This window comes from Octopus sinensis, linkage group LG8, assembly GCF_006345805.1.
Source record: "Octopus sinensis linkage group LG8, ASM634580v1, whole genome shotgun sequence".
NCBI classification, from domain to species: Eukaryota; Metazoa; Mollusca; class Cephalopoda; order Octopoda; family Octopodidae; genus Octopus; species Octopus sinensis.
Window position 1 is genome coordinate 88953551 of NC_043004.1, and position 23125 is coordinate 88976675.

A 23125-nucleotide genomic window follows, 5' to 3' on the forward strand; every position below is an offset into this window, starting at 1 on the left:
AGACCACCCACATCACAACCTCCTAGCTGTGCCACTGTCTACTCAAATCAATGAGGAAACTTATATGTGGTTTCTTGATCTGCTAGAAATAGTACTCCAGTGTCAGCTTTGGTTCGGTTTCTATGGCTAGATGCCCTTCCCAGTGCCAACCACTTTACAGTGTGTACTGAGGGTTTTTTCATGCCACCAGCACTACTGAGTTTGCCTATGTCCAACAAAATATATTTTGTTGAACTCATCATTATATATTTTACTGTTTTACTCTTTTACTTGTTTCAGTCATTTGACTGTGGCCATGCTGGAGCACCGCCTTTTAGTCAAGCAAATCGACTCCAGGACTTATTCTTTGTAAGCCTAGTACTTATTCTATCGGTCTCTTTTGCCGAACCATTAAGTTACAGGGATGTAAACACACCAACATCGATTGTCAAGTGATGTTGGGGGTGACAAACAGAGACACACAAATATATACACACACACACATACATACATACATACATACATATATATATATATATATATATATACATATATATGACAGGCTTCTTTCAGTTTCCGTCTACCAAATCCACTCACAAGGCTTTAGTCAGCTCGAGGTTATAGTAGAAGACACTTGCCCAAGGTGCCACACAGTGAGACTGAACTATGTGGTTCGTAAGCAAGCTACTTACCACACTGATCTAATACTTGTTAATTCAAAGCCTTTCCAAACATACATCATTGCATACATTTCCTTTCATCTCTCCAAAGTAAAGATATAGAACTTTCAACTTATCTTAATAGCTCAGCTGTTCATAGATATGATCTTCATTATGAAATATTATTGGATTTCTCTTAGTTTGTTGGTGACATAAACTATAAGATACCTCACATGTAAACAATAGTCCAAACATCTGAGAGCAAGAATCTTCCTCACTCGGAACATCTTCATCATGTTATATTCATCCAAATGTTTTCTGGCTCCATCCTGTCAGTTGTGTGAAATTTGATTCTATTTTAATAATATGAGCATTAAAAACATGTAATTCTAGAATGCCGATGTAATTCTTCAATGCCAATTCTTAACAATTTTTGATGCTTCAAATATTATATTCTGAGAAGTCAACAACATTAAAAACCTGGATAAATTCTAAGGATTTTTTATGTTTGAACAAAATTATTGCATGCAAGCATTTATAACAATATTTGCCATTTGCTATATTTTCAGTTATTTCTCTCTCCCTCCCTTTTTTTTTTGCTGTATATTGATCATTCAGACAGTCTTATTATAAGATTAACCATTAGGATATCCTGGTCTCTCACAGACTTTGTTCTAGTATTTATGGTCTTCTTTGATTCTGAGTATCCATGCTGCAATGTGCTTGGATGTTGATAGCAAAGTGCTTGAACTTTCTTCAATGTTAAATTGTCCATTGCTTCATCCTCTTGTCTTTATGCAGCATCAAGGTCCTACTGCAGGAATTTAACATCATTTGGCCTCTTAATTAACCTCCAAATTTCAGCATTATTAGCATCACTAGGAAGAATGACTTTTCTGGCATTCACAAATCTATCAATGATGGAGATATTGCAAATATTAATGGTTTTGAGACAATTAACTGAGGTACAATACTGGATTGTATTGTACCTCAGATGCAATCCAAACTGTTTGAATCATGTCTCTAAGAATGATGGCAGTCTTTCATAGTCCCAGAAAGATGGTTCTGCAAATTCTTGCTGAAGAATCTACGCAAGTGATTTGTCTATATTTCTCAAATGTGTGTGCTATACGTTGGCTCATTCCCTCCATCAAAATGACATTACCTGTTAAGGTGCTTGGTGTACCACACATCAGGTGTTGAAATGATTGCAAAGCAACATGAAATGAAGTGTTTTGCTCAAGAATACAACACACCACTTGGTCCAGGAACTGAAACCATGATCTCATGATCATGAGTACAACACTCTAACCACTGTCCATGTGTCCTCATTCTCTTAGATTTGTCACACAATAACTTCCCCAGGTTTTTTTTTTTCTTTAGAAATGCAACTATGGCAACTCATCACATTCTATAACCAACTATTTTGATAGCGCGTGCACACACACACATACACAAGCACACATACACACACACATACATATGCACATATACAGAGGAAAATACTTAGTAGAAACAGAATCCTTATACCCTTTTTTACTTCCTTAAAATGTAGATGTATAACAACAACCCATCCTTATACAGTAATACTATAAAACATTGGTGTCTTTATAGACAGGTTTTGGCTTTTGTATTGACATTAGTGCTCACTTATGGCAGTCTTGAGATCGAATTTCACGTTAACACTGTGATCTTAGACAAGACACTCAACCACACATGGTTCAATCCATCAAGCAGAAGAGGCTTGAAAAAGAAATCACATATTCTTAAACATTATAGAAATTCACTTTTTAAAGTTGTCTCTGCAAATTTTCTATAGAACCTAGAGCCAGCACAGCAAGTTATGACATTTCATATACAAATAAGTATATGTAAACAATGGAATCAAAGATAGAAAAATCGGTAATGGATGTATGTACATATTTCAGGAATTTTTGCTCCTTCTTCAGTGCTAAATCCAACTCACTAACCATCCACAAACACATTGCTTAAATAGCTACTTAATATAGCAGAATAATACTATTGGATATAGCAATTTTACATAAATGCATTATAGAAATAATTCTCAATATTTCGTTTTATGAGTTTAATAAAGGCAACAACACAACTGAAATTGTGAGGAATATTAATGTAGTATATGGGGATTGGACAATAAGCGTAAGCCAGTGTCAACGGTGGTTCCAAAGATTCTGAGCCAGAAATGACAGCCTAGAAGACAAGTCTCATCCTGAAAGGTCTGTAGAGATTGATGAGGACATCCCTGGGCAAAAAAATTATTTGAATACGGTTTTTTTAAATGGTTAATTGTAGATCGACTTCTGGTTTAGGGTTGTAAAGCCTCTTTCTGTCATCAGTACAATATACCCAAAGTATGTAAATGCAAATATTTATATATACCCATACAAATAACATACATCCACATGATTATATACATACATTTACATGTACACACTAGTTAATTTAATTTTTTCCCATCTCAACCACGTGCTTGTATGATCAAAATAATATGGCAGTGAATGTAATTTGATCAGGAGAAAAAAATATACATTTATACAAAATTAAGGATAAAACCATTTTAATGATTTTATCAAGTGGCCAGTTTGTAATATTACCATACTGATAACAATTTATACTAATATACTAATATATGCATACATGTTGTGTTTGCTCTGTGTTTGTGTGTATGTGACACAATGTGGCCAAATGTTTAAAAAGTTTGCTGTGCAACCATGAGGGTGCAAAGCAAACTGCTTAAATGCCTACAATGCACTTGTCTTTGTCAAATGTTATTTTCCAAAGCCTCAGGTCAACTTCTGAGTGAAATTAGGTGGATGGAAATTGTAAAGAACCCTTTAGAAGGATTATACTTGTGATTCAAAATTACAGCATTATGAGGCACTGTATCAAACTTACATTGAGTATACCCGTCTCCTCGGGATACTCATCCACTTACTCAGCGTTTCAGGAGCAGATAATTCAATTGATCAAACTGAATCATCACCATTGAACAGACTGAGAACCATCATTGAGTGATGGCTAAGTTTTAATTGTAAATTCCTCCAGCCATGCAGCTGCCACAAGGCCTCCATTTTAGCTGAGTAAAGTGAATCAGTTCAATCCTCCAGGTGGAAAATCAATCCAAGAATCAAAGCCATGATTTAACAGTCATCTGTCCTGCATTCCTACCAACAGGCCACACATTTTCACATTTACATATTATCATCATTTAACGTCCACTTTTCCATCCTTGCAAAGGTCAGATAGAATTTGTTGAGACAGATTTTCTACAATCAGATGTTCTTCGCTTTTCTTGTTATCAAGCTTCACCGCTTTCCAAGAAAGGTGATATTTCTCATGGCTAGATATGTTATCCAAACAAGTATGCAAATTAAGCTATTCCCTAATGAACTAGTCTAATTTATGACTGTTTCCTGTGGCAGCTCATCTATGCTATTTGATTGGAGAAGGTAGCTGAATATGTCTTCTCACTTGTATGACAAAGATGCTCATTTACATTCATCACATGTGGTATCAAGACAAGGGTACACACAAACACACATACACATACACCACATATATATATATACAATGAGCTTCTTTCAGTTTCCATCTACCAAGTCACAAAGCTTTGTTTTGCCTGGAGCTATAGTAGAAGATACAGGTCCGTGGTGATGCACTGTGGGACTGAACCCAAAGCCACATGACTGTGAAGTAAGCCACACATCTATGCCTGTGCCTACATATGCCTAATATTATTTTCAATTTTTCGCACAAGGCCAGCAAATTCGAAGGGAGAGGTAAGTCAATTACATTGATCTCAGGGGTCAACCAGTATGTATTTTATCAACCCTAAAAGAATGAAAGACAAAATCAACCTTGATGGAATTTGAACTCAGAAAATAAAGACGGATAAAATGCTGCTTAGTATTTTGCTAAGCAGACCAACAATTCTGCATATGGCTAACAATAACAATACAAATACAAATCCTGGAAGCACTCCGTCGGTTACGACGATGAGGGTTCCGGTTGATCCGAATCAACGGAACAGCCTGCTCGTGAAATTAACGTGTAAGTGGCTGAGCACTCCACAGACACATGCACCCTTAACGTAGTTCTCAGGGATATTCAGCGTGACACAGAGAGTGACAAGGCCGGCCCTTTGAAATACAGGTACAACAGAAACAGGAAGTAAGAGTGGAGTGAGAGAAAGTTGAGGCGAAAGAGTACAACAGGGGTCGCCACCACCCCCTGCCAGAGCCTCGTGGAGCTTTAGGTGTTTTCGCTCAATAAACACACACAACGCCCGGTCTGGGAATCGAAACTGCGATCCTCCGACCGTGAGTCTGCTGCCCTAACCACTGGGCCATTGTGCCTCCACACAAATACAAATAGAACTTAAAGAAACACCATTCCTTGGTGATTATGATAGACATTAAGCTAAAAGCTATCTTTTGAAGCACTTTTCTGAGATTCCTGTTGCTGATAGAGATTTCCTGAAGATGATAAATAATCACCTCTCTTTAGGTCTTTAGAATCAGGTAAATGGAATATAAACGAATCAGTCAGATTAATAAGATAAAATTTCAAGCCGGTCAACACCGATATAAATTACAAATTATATTAATTTACTGGTAAACATCACCAACAAAAGCTTCATTTGATAATTGAAAATTAATTGAAAGGTCAATTGTCCACTCGTGTGTGTGTGTGTGTGTGTCTGAGTGAGTGTGTGTGTGTGTGTGTGTGTGTGTGTGCGCGCACATGTGCATATGTACACAAATATTTGCTTATATACGCATGTATACATACATATATATATGAATGTATACACATATATATGCATATATGTATGTATGTATGTATGTATGTATACACATACACTCACACACACACATCAGACAGTATCATAGGATACTATCCTACAATTCCGTGTGATGTGTGTGTATACATACATATATATATATATATATATATATATATATATATATATATTCACACATATACACACATACATACATACATACATACATACATACATACATACATATATATATATATATATATATATATACACACACACACATATATATGTATGCACACACGTAGTTGCAAATCATTCTTCTGGTTAAGAAGCTCTCTTCACAACTCTGTCATCTGGGTGCAATTCCGTTGAGTACTATTTTAGATAAATGTCTACCAGCATAGATTTGGGGTGATTGATACCTAGCAACTCAAATTTGGTGCACAAAAACTGTATTGAACTTCATCATATAAATATCTGTCTGCATTTATGTGTAGTCTGCATGTGTAAATATTGTCTATGTGTATATTGGTGTAAATTATTTTCAGTATTTGCATCACTGAAGGGAGTTAACTCTCCAGAAGGGCCATAACTCAATGCTACTTGACACCGAGCTCCACAATATAAGTGCTGAACTAAGTGGGATGAATATTCCTGGAAGGCATTGCTCCATCATAGCTGTACACAACAGTGCAGTCAGCTGTCACCTCTGGGTGAGTGATGGTTTAGAAACATCTACCATTCTTCCTATGATGTTGCAAGGAAGTTTGGACACCCTCTCCTTTCCATGGCATTTGATCCAGCAGAACATCTAGGATGTAATAGATGGTGGGAAAGAGTGCTACACCAGTATTCTGAATAGACTATGGAGGCAACATGATGAAATGAAGATCCTTGCTTAAGGGTACAATGCATCACACCACTGGTCAAGAAATTGAAACTATCGCTTTATAATCATGAGAAAAACATCCTTACCACTTCGGCCATCAATAAAAGAAGATAAAAACAATATATTCAGCACACACACACACACACAAGTATACAAACATATATGTATAAATATGCACAGACATGGCAGTGTGGTAAGAAGCTCGCTTCTCAACCACATGGTTCTGGATTCAGTCCCACTACGTGATAGCTTGGGCGTCTTCTTCTATAGCCTCAGGCCAACCAGAGCTTTGTAAGTAGCAGGCAGAAACTGAACGAAGCCTAGGAGTGGCTGTGTGGTAAGTAGCTTGCTTACCAACCACATGGTTCTAGGTTCAGTCCCACAGCATGGCACTTTGGGCAAGTGTCTTCTACCATAGCCTTGGGCCAACAAAAGCCTTGTGAGTGGATTTGGTTTCGGAATTAGATCAACCGATCGATCTAATTCCGAAACGTGTCCACAGGTAATCAAATACTGAGTGAATATTCGTTATTGTTCCTCTCTACCTACATGAATTGTTTTTTGAGTACATGTTGTCCAGGAGTTTTCTTCTTATAGTAGAAGAAATAGCTAAGTTCTTTGGCTGCTATTTCTAAAGTTCGGTATGTGGTGAAGCAAATTTTTTTGCTGAACCCTAATTATAATTATACTCATAATTATAAGAAATATTGTTTAAGTCTACCGAAAATGGTCCTTTTAACATGCCGAATACTACTTGGTGAAATTATTAATTATTAATTAATCAATTAATTTTACCCTTTATTATTATTGATAATATATATATATATATATATATATATCATCATCATCATCGTTTAACGTCCGTTTTCCGCACTAGCACGGGTTGGACGGTTCGACCGGGGTCTGGGAAGCCAGGGGCTGCACCAGGCTCCGGTCTGATCTGGCAGTGTTTCTACAGCTGGATGCCCTTCCTAACGCCAATATATATATATATACTTGCATGGTGATGATGTAGATGTCTTCAAAACAAAACTGGATCTCCCCCTGTCATTGATTCTGGATGAGCCTACTTCACGGCAGGAAACACAGATGAGGGCAGCAGCATCAAACTCCCTCTTTCACCAAATGCCACATATCAGAAGAGGTCTCAAATAATGAAGGTTTAGCAAATCCAATAGTGGTGCCCCAGCATGACCACAGCCTTCGAGCTGGAGCTAGTTAGTTTAAAGAGTTTATATATATATATATATATATATATATATATACACATAAAAAGACCAAAGACCATCTGAACGTTGCCAGCGCCGCCTTGGCTGGCTTCCGTGCCGCTGGCACGTTAAAAGCTCCAACCGATCGTGACCGATGCTGGACCCCCCCTGGCAGCTGTGCAGGTGGCACATAAAAAGCACCCACTACACTCGCGGAGTGGTTGGCGTTAGGAAGGGCATCCAGCTGTAGAAACTCTGCCAGATCAGACTGGAGCCTGGAGCAGCCCCTGGCTTCCCAGACCCCGGTCGAACCGTCAAACCCGTGCTAGCACGGAAAACGGACGTTAAATGATGATGATGATGAACGATGATGATATCATCATCATCATCATCATTATCATCATCGTTTAGCGTCCACTTTCCATGCTAGCATGGGTTGGACGGTTCAACTGGGGTCTGGAAAGCCAGAAGGCTGCACCAGGCCCAGTCTGATCTGACAATGTTTCTATAGCTGGATGCCCTTCCTAACGCCAACCACTCCATGAGTGTAGTGGGTGCTTTTTACGTGCCACTGGCACGGAGGCCAGACGAGGCTGGCAAACGGCCACAATCGGATGGTGCTTTTTACGTGCCACCGGCACGGAGGCCAGGCGAGTCTGGCAACAGCCATGATCGGATGATGCTTTTTACGTGCCACCGGCAGAGAGGCCAGGTGAGTCTGGCAACAGCCACGATCAGATGGTGCTTTTTACGTGCCACTGGCACGGAGGCCAGTTGGGGCGGGGCTGGCAACGGCCACGTTCGGATGGTGACTATATATATATATACACATGCAGAATTGGTTTCTTTCAATTTCCATCTACCAAACCCTCTTACAAATCTATGGTTGGCCTGGGGCCAAAGGGGAATGTACTTGCACACAATGGGACCGAACATAGAACCATGTTGTAGTTGGGAAGCAAACGTCTTAATGACACAGTCATCTCTGCACCCATGGAGAAATATTGCACTAGATACTAAGGAGATATGCTGTATGGAAGTTTACACCAGCAAGAACAGTGAATGAAGCAAGGGAGATTTTAATAGGCAAGGAAAGAAAGCCATGTGTTGTGCATATGCATGTGTATGTGAGTGTATAGATATATATTTATGTATGTGCATATGTGTGTGTGCTCGCATACATATATTCATGTGTATGTGCATATATATATGTGTGTGTGTGTGTGTTTGTACATATATATATATATATATATATATATATACAAACATACATACACGTCTTCTCACAAAAATGGATTTTTTGCCAAGCCTATTAAATTTCTCTTGCCTCCTTCACTATTCTCATATGTTTAATTTTTCCATACAACATAGCTCCCCAATCTGTAGTACAATATTTCTTCTGTTTTTTTTCCTTTTTGTCACCTTCTTCCCATTAATATATTCCAACATAATAATAAAAAGGCTCAGACATAACTACACCTATGCATGTATAAGTGCAGTTTAGACATAAATGCATGCTTGCATGGGTGAGTATATGTACACATACATACACCAACACATACATTCACCAACACATACATACACCAACATATACACACACACACACACGCACACATAACACATGCATTGGGGTGGGGATGGAGGTAGAGATATCCTTACATACAGATAGGGAATTAATATTCATATAAATGTATAAAATAAGTGAAATATATCATCTCCTCAGCTAATTGTGAGTCAACATAAACATGAACATTTTATGCGTGTGTGTGTGTGTGCGCACGTGTGTATATATATTATATATATATATATATATATATTCACACACATATATATGTATGTATATATATATGTATATATGTTTGTGTGTATGTGTGTGTATATGTGTGTGTGTATGCATATACATACATACATATATATCTATCAATCTATATACATATGCACAACAAACACACACATGCGTGTATGTATGTGTATATGTTTGTGTGTATGTGCGTGTATATATATATTATATATGTACACATGTGTATATGCTTATATGTGTATGCATACATAATGCATATATATATATATATGCATACTTACGTGTATGAGTATACAAATACACGTGTGTGTATGCATATGTGTATATGTATACATGTATCTATCAATCTATATACATACACACAACACACATGTGTTAGCAAGTACATTTGTGTGTGTATGTATATATATATATATATATATATTATATACTTGTATATGTATGTGTGTGAATGCAAATGTGTATGCATGCATATATATGCATACATGTGTATGAGTATACATGTGTGTATATGTATATATATGTTTACATATATATCTATCAACCTACATACATACAACACACACATACATACATACACACACACACACACACATACATACATACATACATACATACCATACATACATACATACATACATGCATGCATGCATTACATGCATACATACACACACACACACACACACACACACACACACACACACATACATACATGCATGCATGCACGCACGCATACATACATACATACATACACACACACACACACACACACACACACACACACACACACACACACACATACATACATACATACATACATACATACATACATACATACATACATACATACACACACGCTCTATACATGGTGGTAATTGATTTTTCCTCCTTGTTAATAGACCAAACTTCAAATTAGCCATTGGGGTGTCTTTCTCAAGCTAAGTTACAGCAGGAAAATTATTGGTTTCTACTGTTATTGCTTCTTTGACAAACAGATCGATGCACCATAAAATTAAACGCTAATCACTAAAAAACGCATGTAATCAACAGAAAAGCAACTTCAGGATTCTGAATCAAACCATAAATACCTGTGTCATTCATAATAAAACAAAAGTATAATAAAATTAAAAAATAAATGCAGAAGAAATTGAATATAATATATTCACTATATTTCGTAAACAATTTCATATTTGTGGATTTTGTTAGGTTTTTGAGATTTTCCTTTTTAATAGATATATTTTGAGGTTGAATTTTTTTCTTCAATCATTTATTATTATTATTGTTTGTTGTTGTTGTTGTTCTTCTTCTTCTTCTTCTTCTTCTTCTTATTATTATTATTATTATTATTATTATTATCATCATTATTGCTATTAAAAGAAACCTTCGGCTTTTCATATTATTGCATTTTCCATTTAAAACAATATCTATTAATGTGAATTTTCCATAATTTAGATTTGTACTACACACACACATATATATATTCACACTTATACATACAAACATGCACACGTGTGCACACAGGTATTGAGACACACAGATACACACACATATATATATTTATATATACATACATATAAATGTGTGTGTGTATATGTGAGTATGTGTATATATATATATATATATATATGAGCTTTAGTTTAGTTAAAATATATTTGAAACATATTCTTACATCTAAATGTAAAATCATTGCAGTTACCTTGGAGAAAAACATTTTCTCTTATGGTAACATATGTGAAAATATCATATGTGCTAAGTGCATCTCATTTCTGGCTCTTTAGCCTTCCTCAATGGAAAATACCAAAGAGAGGTAACTCTGGGTAGATTCAAAGCTGTAGCTTTAACTAAAAAGACAGTCAACATCAATGACTTAGTTACTGTACTGGACCACCAGGTCGGAATCAAAATAGTAGCATCAGCACCAAGCAGTAATTACAAATAAACAAACTTTAGGTTAGTTAAGTTAAAATACATCACAAACATATTTTAACTAACCTAAAGTTCATTTATTCTAAATCACTGCTTGGTGCTGTTGCTGCGATGTATATATATATATGTTTTTTCTGTGTACCTTTCTGTAGAAGAGCGTAGGCTCGAAACGTAAAAGACTTTTTTCTATTCCTGAGCGCTATACTAATACATCTGTTTGTTTGTACACCACCTGCCTTCATCTTTTGTTTATTTTCGTAAACTTTCCCTTTATATATATATATATATATATAAAACTTACTTGGAAAAAGATGCATGGAATTCAATCATATAATAATATAAATAATATATATATATACGTACATATATGTACATACCTACATATATATGTATATATACATGCATATATGGGTACAGGACATCAAAAAAACGTTGAACACAATGAGAAACGAAAACATAAAAACAAAAACATAGAAACAAACTTTTTTCAAACAACAATAAAAAGAGTACAAGACATACAACACAAGGAATATTGCCCTTCTTCAGTTGTCCCTGTTTCATTGACTCCACGTTATGTGTGTATATATATATATATATATATATATATATATATATATATTCGTCCTATATTTCTGGACTGCCATATTAGCTTGGCGATAACTATTAATATATATATATATAAATAATGTACATTTAAACACATAAGAGGTAACCATCATAGGAAACCTAGCACGCTAGAAGGAATAGCCAAAATCCAAATCACTATTAGGGATAAATTTCGAAGGGAATGAAAAATAAAAACATTTACCATCTTTCTCCTGGACAATGGTTTCTAGCTCTATATTAGCAAATAAAATAATTTGCCAGGTGGAGCTTTCGTATTTATATGTTTAATCTTGGCGTACCTGTTGATGAAAGCTCCATCTGGCAAATTATTTTATTTGCTAACATAGAGCTAGAAACCATGGTCCAGGAGATAGATGGTGAATGTTTTTATTTTTCATTCCTTTCGAAATTTATCCCTAATAGTGATTTGGATTTTAGCTATTCCTTCTAGTGTGCTAGGTTACCTATGATGGTTACCTCTTATGTGTTTAAATGTGTACTGTATTCATATGAATAATATATAGTCTATGGACTAATTTTTCTACACGCTAGGCCACTGGAAGTAAAAATTTCTAAAGTTTTTTCCTACCCTGATATTATTAATTATATATGTATGTATGTATGTAAATTATACATACACACACACATATATATAGACATACATGCATGACTGCATGTGTACCGTTGGCGATTTTCTTTCTCTGTCTTCCCTTCTTTGGACATTTTCTATATTTCTGATGAAGAGCTCCGCTCGAAACGTGAAATCGTCTTTCTTTTCTTTCCTTTCCTAAGAGTCCAATAACACTGTACTTATTCCAATGTCCTCAGGTTGTTTTTTCTTGCTTGTTCATGTTTGGATTAACTATATATATACATATATATATACATACATGCACACACAGGGGAGCACGTAAATGCAAAATACGGTGGAAAAGATAGTATTTGAATACCAAAGGTAGAGTAATATGCTGTTATTAAAACTGCAATATCACAAGGCTGTTACACAATTTCACATTCCCATTCATCAGACAGTTTTGATGATATATAGTGTGTGAAGATGCATGTGGTTAGAATGTTGACTTCACAACCATTACATCAAGGGTTCAGTTCTTGAATAGGCTGCTGTATTGCATGTTTCAGCATGGCACTTCGTTTCTCAATGCTCCAGTCCACTCAGCTGAAATACAATGCCAGTAACAGCTGGGGAGAAGTTTAAACTTGTAAGTAACTGATACCTTGTTCAAAGATGAGAAGATGCTTGTACTCTGAGTTGTAGAATTTCCACAGAAACTTCAATATATTTTACCATGAGTTCACTCTAGCTACTATCCTTTCAGAGCAGACCATTTCCTTTACTGATTTCATCCCCTAGGTGACAAAAACTATCAACTACTTCATCTGGGCATTTAGGAGACTCAGTTTCCTGTGTACTCTTATGAACTGTGCATTTACTGCATATGAAGCTTACATTTTCTGACAGTCTGCCAGTGATTCCAGATCTTTTGTGTGTCCATAGCTTACACTGAGTACAGCATATGGAGTTTATACTTACTCCTTTGATGCATATTGATCAAGCTATTTTCCTGAAGCTACGAAGGTCCTGTCTCCTTTCATGCCAACTAAAACCTTAATCTTTATTAGGTTTACCTTAAGGCCTCTCGAATCCAGGTTATGTTTTCGTGCCTGGGAACTTCTCTAAGCCCCATATGAATTCAGCTATAAGAACTAGATCATCAGCATAAAGGAGTTTCCTATGGGTTGTCAGTCTTAAACTCCTCTCTGATGACTTGTAGGACTATGATGAATAGGAAAGGATGGAGAGCTGAACCTTGATGGACTCCTAACTTCATCCTAGTTATTGCCACCTCGTTTTACTTGCTGCATCCTTCTGCATAACTTGAACTGCCTGCACAAGCCATTCATCTACTCCTAATTTCCTCAGTACCCACCAGATTATTGGATGTGTTACTCTGTCAAATGCTTTCTCAAAATGAAAAGCCAGGTATAAAGGTTTATTCTTAACCAGGTATTTCTCCTGTAGTTACCTCATGAAGATCGAATCTGTGGTGTCTCTTTCAGGTTCAGAACCAAACTGCATCTCATCCAGGTCTACTCTATCACAGATCAACTGGGATATGACTTCCCCCATGACCTCCATAACTTGATCAAGAAGTTTGATTCCCAATAGTTGCTTTTCCCTAAGGCATCACTTTTGCCCCTGTAGCATTTTACAATGATACTGCTATGCCAGACATTGGCTATGACATCTTCCTGAATGACTTGATTAACTTTCCACTTGGTAATCTTGCACACCAGTTCACCAGATATTTTGAGCATCTCTGAAACTACCTTTGACAGACACACAGCTTTCACTCCTCTTTAGATCCTTAATCACTTTATCTACCACATTGCTGTCAACCTGGATTGCTTGGGTCACTTAGAGATAATCCATGTTTATCTCATGCATTCTCCACATTCAGTAACCTTTAATAATAGCAATCCCATGCCAGTTTCTTTTGTTGCATATTGATGGTGAGTTTTCTCTCATCATTATAACTTCTTGCTTCTCTCTCATACATTGTCTTATAATCCTGAACACCTTACACCCTCGTGTTGCAGGATATGTAAATCTCTTCTTTCTGCCTCACTTTGAGCCAAATATACCTGACACTTAAATATCCTTCTAATCCTTACGTAGTGCTCCTTACTACCGCCATCTTTCTAGTCTTTCTAAGCCGGTCTCTTAGCCTTTACTACCTCATCACTCTACCACCATGGGACTTTGCTCCAGCCTCATGTCAGATCTGTAGTCCTAAAACAGGTTATCACAAAATTCCCAGATGCTGTATATTCAACAAGTATCTAAATCTTTTTCCATGCAGTTATGTGTGTCATTTACAATTTCTCTAAACGTATTCTCAATTGCTGTATCCTTTCTTCTCCATGCTGTTTTTCTTTTCTGCAATCCACCAAGTTCTGACACAGAAATCACTACCCCTTAATCTGTGTTGCATATTGCATTCTTCAACAGGAACGGTTTTGATATTCACAATAACCACTTCTGTCCTGTTTCCTGCTGAGAATGTAAGCAATCTAATGGGTGTTCACTAGATTCATAGGTGATGAACTGGTTGGGTAGTTTCTTAAAGAGTGTGTTGCAAATTGTTAGATCAGTTGTAGCGCAAAACTCATTAAATGATGATGATGAGTTTATTTGAATATTCCTTCCATCTTACTTCTTGCACACAACACACATCCACTCATCACTGCAATATCATTAGACCTACCGTTCATTGCACCTCTGTTTAAAGTTAGTGCCTTAATGTTTTGGAACCTACAGAAGAAAAGGGCCAGTCTTCTGTTGTAAGGCTGTCTGGTTCTTTGTTGATCACAATTTGGTTGCATCTGTATCTGTGAGGAATAAGAGAAGTTTGGCCATACTTGGCCAGCAGATGGTAGACTGACATTCATGAATAATTTTCCCTTTCATTAAAATTGTCATCATTCATTCATTTATTCCCCACCATTTATACATACATTAGACACTCTTCCAAAATAAATAAATAAAATCTTCAATAAATAAAATCAGAAAATAAATAGCTAGGATAGGCTTCCATATGCCCAAATGCAATGAATATTGGTACATTTTCTATTGATCCCAAAAAGGATGAAAATGAAAGATGACCTCTGCAGGATTTGAACTCAGAACAAATACCACAAGGCTCTAATTTTCAGCCATAATTATTTAGAAAGCACCAACCAAAATACCTCAACTCATTCCACTCACATTACTGTAGATGCTTTACTTTCATTGCCTTAAGGAATCACACATCTTTCATATGATTCATAGAGGTTACCTGCTGTCAGAATCCTTCTTAACATAAATACATGATCTTTTGTAATCCTTTCAACACTGCTTCAAATGCTACCCCTAACTCAGCTTCCACATGAATTATGTTATCAGGATGACAAAACTTATTTGCTGTTTCTGTTGAACCCTTTAAGAGAGAAGCAAAGAATAGGAAGCTTACCAATGTTTTATACAAAGAGGATCATTAGAAATTAATAAAAAATGTAAGACTTGGTTGTGTGGTTAAGAAGTTTCTTTCCCAACCACTTGGTTTTTGCTGCAGTTCCACTTTGTGATACCTTCAGCAAGTGTCTTGTACTCAGCTCCACATGACAAAGTTTCGTGGACACCTAGGGCATGGCTATCTCATCAGATGCTAGAATTTTCAATTGTCTGATGAGATGACCATACAATATATAAATATATATATATATATATATATATATATATATATAATCATGAGATCACATGACCAACCAGGCTATCAGATGTTGCTACACATCACTGGTCACAATGCGCTTCACATTGTTTTAACCTTCAAATGACGCCAACCCGCTGGCTAAGCGAGAAGGCCAACAGAAGAAAGTTGCGGCAAAAGAGTACACCAGGGATCACCACCACCCCCTACCGGAGCCTTGCGGAGCTTTAGGTATTTTCGCTCAATAAACATTCACAACGCCCGGTCTGGGAATCGAAACTGCGATCCTATGACCACGAGTCCGCTGCCCTAACCGCTGTGCCATTGCACCTCCACATATATATATATATATACATATATATATAGGTACAGGTGTGGCTGTGTGGTAAGAAGTTTGCTTCCCAACTATATGGTTTCAGGTTCAGTCCCACTGTGTGGCACCTTGGATAACTGTCTTCTACTATAGCCTCAGGTAGACCAAAGCCATGTGAGTGGATTTGGTAGATGGAAAATGAAAGACGCCAGTCATGTGTGTATGTGTCTACATCAGTCCCCCAAAACTGCTTGACAACTGGTGTTAGTTTCTTTATGTCCTTATAACTTAGCAGTTCAGCAAAAGAGTCCAGACTAGCTTCCTGCAGCTTCTGTCAACCAAATTTACCCACAGAGCATTAGCTGGCCCAGGACCATAACACAAGACGCCAAAGTTCAGTGCAGTGTGATTGAACATGAAACTACATGGTTGTCAAGTAAACTTCTTAACCTCTCAGCTGTGCATGTGTCTGTGTGTATGAACATTTACGTTCTGTGTTTCACATGAAGGCACTGAACTAAAAATCATGGATATTAGTTGGTATCCCTTGACACAAAAAAAATAATCATTTCCTTGCTGTGTTTTCGAAGATGAGCAGAATAAAAAAAAACAAGATAACTTACTTTAAAAAAAAGCAAAGCCTAACAGCAGGAAAGGCACCCACCTTTCCTATCATGGAAAACCCAGGTGTAAAAATGAACGAATGAAGTACACTCTGCTTCAAACTTTTATAAATTAGATTGTTCTACGAATAAATTTTTGATTTTTAAATGCATTCCAATATAATGATTTCTGTAAGATCTTTTAAGGTTTTGATTTATAAGAGACGATGATGGAATGTTATTGGTGTTCTGGAGCATACCATTAAGCAGAGGAATACATGTCACATTATATCATTTGTCATGCCCTTATTAAGTCAATACCTCACAGCATGTGAGAAATCAATATATTATAAATCATAATTTGTAAGTGAACAAGCTAAAGTCATATAACGGCAATAAATCTGTGAAACAGATCAATAACAAAACAGGAAGAGAACAATTTTGTACTTGATTGAACTGGAATACCGTGTTCTTCAAACCAAATTCAAGGGAAGTAATTCTTCATATCATCTGTTTCATTAAAACCCAAACAATTGCAATTGTTCTTAATAATCAATCAATCAATCAAATGAAGAGTTTGATACAAAATTTCTTAAAAAATAACACAACCAAAATAAAATAAATGATGCCAGAAATTTATTTTTTTTATCAAAAAATACACTCCTTTGAAAATTTGGAAAAAAAAAATGAAAATAAAAAAAAACAATTGTATTTGTGACATAAAACTTGAAATGGGGGGAGAGTGGAGCGGGGGAAAAAAAAAGAAAAAAAATCGATGATTGTTTGATAAATTTGTAATGTTATGTCAGAGTTCCACATATTGAACACTTTAATAATTTGAGGTTTCCTTTCAGTATGTCTGGTAATCAGCTGAGATTTATGACTGATCCAGAATTAAACCTTTATCACATTAGCATAACAAGAATGGTATTCATAACCCTCCCCTCCCCCCGCCTCACACAAACACACACATACAAATCCACTATCACTAATGAATAAAACTCTTCCTCTCTCTTTTGCTAATATTTTCAAATGTTTGTAATACAATAACATCATCCTTTTTTAAACTCCCACCCCTCTTTTAATGGTCCTCTTCAATATTATATAATAATGATAACTGTGTCTTGCATTGACCCAAAGCCTGAAAATTTCAAAAGAGAAGGAATATAAGTTGATTGAGTCTACCCACAAATGGTTCTATTTTATTTAATTTTATTGGCTTCAGAGAGACGAAAGGGAAAGTTGACATCCCTTACTCCTACCAGAGGGACTTGAAATCAAACAGCAAAGGGATAAAACTATTCTATAGCATCTGTCTGTTGCAATATCATCACTGTTACTAGCCTATAATAATAATAATAAGGATTTACAATTTTGGCACAAGGCCAGAAATTTCAAGGGAGGGGTTAAGTTGATAACACTGACCTCAATGGTCAACTGGTACTTATTTTATCAACCCTTAAAGGATGAAAGGCAAAGTTAACCTCAGTGGAATTTGAACTCAGACTGTTAAGATGGACAAAACGCCGATAAGCATTTTTCCAGTGTGTTAATGGTTCTGCCAGCTCATCACCTTAATAATAATAATAATAATAATAATAATAAGATAAAATTCCTGCTAATTAAATTAGCAAGTATTAGCATAATAATAATGTTTTCAAATTTTGGCACAAAGCCAGCAATTTTAAGGAGAAGAGTTAGTTGATGCTATCAACCCTTGTACTTCACTGGAACTTTATTTCATCAACTCTGTCCAAAATAATAATAATAATGTTTCTAATTTAAGCTCAAGGCCAGTAGTTCTGAGGTGAGGAGAGGGGATTTAGTCAATGCCCTCAACCCCTGTACTGTATTTGACATAACTCTGGAAGGGCCTAAGTCAAAGTTGAGCTAGGCAATACTTGAAATCAGAATGTAAAATCATCATCATCGTTTAACATCCGTTTTCCGCGCTAGCACGGTTTTAATTAAATACCACAAGGCATTTTGTTGGATGCTCTAATGATTCTGCCAATCCATCACCTTAAATAATAATTTCTTACTTAAGCACCAGAAATTTCAGGGAGATGAGTTAATCGCTGTCAGAGATAACCTCAATGAGGTTTGAACTCACAATGTAAACAGCCAGAACATAGTACCAACAAGTTAACTGGCTCATCGCAACACCAGTGCCTGTTCTGACACTATCAGTCTATATATCAGTAGCAGGGGAATGAATCACTGATGTCTCTAGTGGTCAAGTGTCCCATCACTGACAAGACCAAACAAGGTCGAAATCACATGATCTGGTGGTCTCAGTGCTGGGGGTAGCAGGTATTTATCTCTCTGCCAGCAATATAAACAGGAGTGCATTTTTCACCAAAAAGCCAATATGAGAGTTTCTCTCATGGTAACTACTGAAGAAAAGCTTCTTCTAGAATATCCACATTTAAAGTTCAAAGTTCTGACAAATTTGCCCTTAATAACAATTATTTCTGATTTAGGCACAAGGCTGGCAAATTTTAAGGGGAGAGAATCTGTCAATGTCATCTGGTATTTGTGATACTTTATTTTATTCACCCTGGAGGGATGAAAAGCAAAGCTGACTTTGGCAGGATTTGATCTCAGATCATAAGGAGCCCAAAGAAACGCTGCAAAGCATTTTGTCCAACTCTGTAACAATAATGGTAATAATTTCTAATTTTGGCACAAGGCCAGCAATTTTGGAAGGAAGGTGTCAGTTGACTATGCCAACCCCAATGCCCAGCATGTACTTTATATATCAAACCCAAAAGCACAAAAGGCAGTGTTGACATCAGCTGAATTTGAACTTAGAACATAAAGGGCAGGAAGAAATCCTGCTAAGCATTTTGTCTGACAAGGTAATGAGTCTGTCAGTTGGCCACTTTGATAATAACGATAATTATATTAATTAATAGGACTTCTAACTTCAGGACACCAGGCTTAAAAAAAAAAGAAAAGTGAGCAAATTCAATTTAATCAGCCCCCAGCCATTTCTGAGCAGGACTTGGATTTATTAGAGGCAAATTCAACCATGGTGAGATTTGAACTCAGATTGTAAAGAGTTGGATGAGATACTGCAAGGCATTTTGTCTGTTATAATAATCCTTTCTACTACAGGCACAAGGCCTGAAATCTGGTGGGGAAGGGATCTAGTTGATTATATTGACCTCAGTACATGACTGGTACTTATTTCATCATAAGGCTGAGTTGACCTCAGAATGTAGAAACAGGTGAAATGCTGCTGAGGATTTTGTCCAGTATGCTAACAGTTCTATCTGCTCATTACCTCATATAATAATAATAATAATAATAATAATAATAATAATAATATAATAAATGCCCTGATGCAGTAGCAGGCAGTGGCTCTCGTGGCTTCTGATCTTAACTGATTGGAAGTGCTATCATGTACATTGTGTTGTCTTGGTATAAAAGATGGGCTACAGCAAATATTCTGCTCAATACCACAGATTTGCTTGTCAGTTGTTTGACCGTAACCAGTTGAGCATGTCCCTTGGTGGCTGACGATATGCGCATCTCTGATCATGCAGCAGAAGTTGTGGGGGAGCCTCATCATAGCCATGTGTTGAGAGGGATTCTTTGGGGTTTTAATAATTCACCTCTGGAAACATGGGTGTTTCATTCAACATCCTTAAACAACCCTTATTCAAGGACCTTTTGAGCGGGATGGGTTACTTGACCAGAAGAAAATTCTAACTGGGCCCCACCTGCAAGGTCATGTGCTGTTTATCTTGATATGAGATCACCATGTTGCGCACACATGGTTGTGATGCATGTGCCTAGTTGTACCCTTATCAGACGGGTAGTAATGATGGGTATAATGGGCTTCATATATTTTACCCCACTGCTCTCTTAATAATAATAACAACAACAATAATAATCCTTTCTACAAAAGGCACAAGGCCTGAAATTTGAGGAGGGGACTAGTCGAAAGGATGAAAAGTGAAGTCGACCTCAGTGGAATTTGAACTCAGAACATAGCGATGGGCAAAATACTGCTATGCATTTTGTCTGGCATGCTAATGATTCTGCCAGCTCATTACCTTAAATAATATTTTCATTATTATTATTAATTATTAATTATTATTATTATTATTATTAAGGTGGCAAGCTGGCAGAATCGTTAGCATGCCAGGCAAAATGCTTAGCAACATTTTGCTAGTCGCTTATGTCCTGAGTTCAAACCATAAACAATAATAACAATTAGCTCTAGCAGGTAGCAGGGAGAGAGAGAGAGACAACTCTGTATTCAATTCTACTTCAACTTGCTTTCCACTTCATTTTGTGAAACAATGGGGGGGGGGGGGGAAACACTGAAGTAGAAAAAACTACTTTCTCTATAATCTTCAACCATCAAAACAACAGATACAGCCATCTATGTTCCTAACGTATTTTAGAGAAAAAGAAAAACATCATTCCACTTGATAATACAAGTTATTAGGAAACAGCTGGCTTCAAAAGTTTCTAGTCCTATTCTTCCCCTCTTAACATTTTTCACACAGACTCAGAAAACAAAATAGACACAAAATCTGTTTGTATAAAATGATTCTTTTTCTTCCGTTTTATCGCTTTTTTTTTTTCAATTTTTTTTTTTTGTTGCCTCTATGACAATGATATTTGAAGAAGTGTTTAAAGCTTGAGAAAAAATATTAACTGAATATTACTTGAAAGGATAAATTTGTAATTGAATTGACTCAGTTTTCAGAAGTAAATCTTAAATAAATCAAGTCAATGTTTGTTGGTTCTTTTGTCTTCGTTCTTTTTTAGATATTAGACATGGAATAAAATAATGAAAATAAAAAATGTTTTAAGGAATTGGAAATACACTAGTGTTTCCTGATTATTACAACATTTAAATAGCCTCTTGTCTTCTCACAAGAGTATGAACCAGTGAAAAATAAAGAACCTCAATCAAGGTAAAAATAGGCATTATTCTGGTTATTACAATGAAATTAATTTAATCCAATCCAAATGATAAAGCACCTAATGATTCATGGGAAAACAAGACAAAAAGGAAATAGCATTTCTGTGAAAAAAAAAAAATGGTTAAGTTGTGACTTAGCTGCCATAAAAACCTATGATAGATTTATCTAGAGAACTCAATATCATCCTCATCATGAGAGGGAAAATAATATATTAACCATTATAATATAGTTAATGAAAGTAGAAGTCACAACCATGAGAACAACACAATTCCTAACCTTTTCACTTGTGTGCAAAGTTTGGAAAAGGATGTTTCTAATTGAACCAGAAGAAAGAACATCAGATCAATTATTTCATTGTATATATTTAATTACAAGCATTTTAGAAAGTATGATTAAGAAATGTATAAAACAATGTTTAAAAATCCATTTGTTTATTTTTTTCTTTATTATTTTAATAGTTGAACATTTTTGTTAACAACCCATTTCAGATTGCCCCTGGTTCTATGGTACAGGTTTCTGGTTTTTAAGTGGTCTAAATTAAAAACCATCCACCCAAAATTTCATGCTGATTTGTGTTCCAAACACCAGCATAATAATTAATAGCAAAGTCAATTTATTAAATTCTTCGTTATTTCCAAAATTAATTAAGACAAAAGGCTTATATTTCAATAGAAATATGGTAATGAAAGGGTTAATCTCTTGGAAGAATATTAATTTTTAAAAAAAGTCTAATTCATGTACTTTTTAAATAAGATAACAATTCTAGTTATTAAAAATATAAGTAAACTATGTAAAACATAGCTATCTCATCAGATCTTTGCCAGATAACTGTCATTTCAAAAGTATTATCAAACATGATAAAGTAGATATATATATAATATATATACATACATATATATATATATATATATATATATATATATATATACATACACATAAAGGCAGTGAATGAAAAAGAGGTAGACAAGCAAAATAAAGAGCAGAGATTTTTTTTGGTCTGTTATGAAAAGCAAAATGGAAAAATCAGGAGGGCAAAGTGAATGAGGAAAAGCAACTTAGCAAGCGTCATTGTAGTCCATTGATGGTCCCCATTTAAGCATTTTATTTAATCTCTCACATCCTTTATT

General features: G+C 35.9%; 1 protein-coding gene across 6 annotated transcripts in view; it reads right to left on the reverse strand.

Annotated features, from left to right (window-relative positions):
* Nucleotides 1–17671: 17671 nt before the first annotated feature.
* Nucleotides 17672–23125, reverse strand: part of LOC115214905 (F-BAR domain only protein 2) — a 230937-nt gene continuing 225483 nt past the window's right edge. For all 6 annotated transcript variants that reach the window (XM_036505554.1, XM_036505555.1, XM_036505557.1 and 3 more), the window contains one exon: nt 17672–18926. The gene's annotated coding sequence lies outside the window, so the exon portion shown is untranslated. The remainder of the gene's footprint in view (nt 18927–23125) is intronic.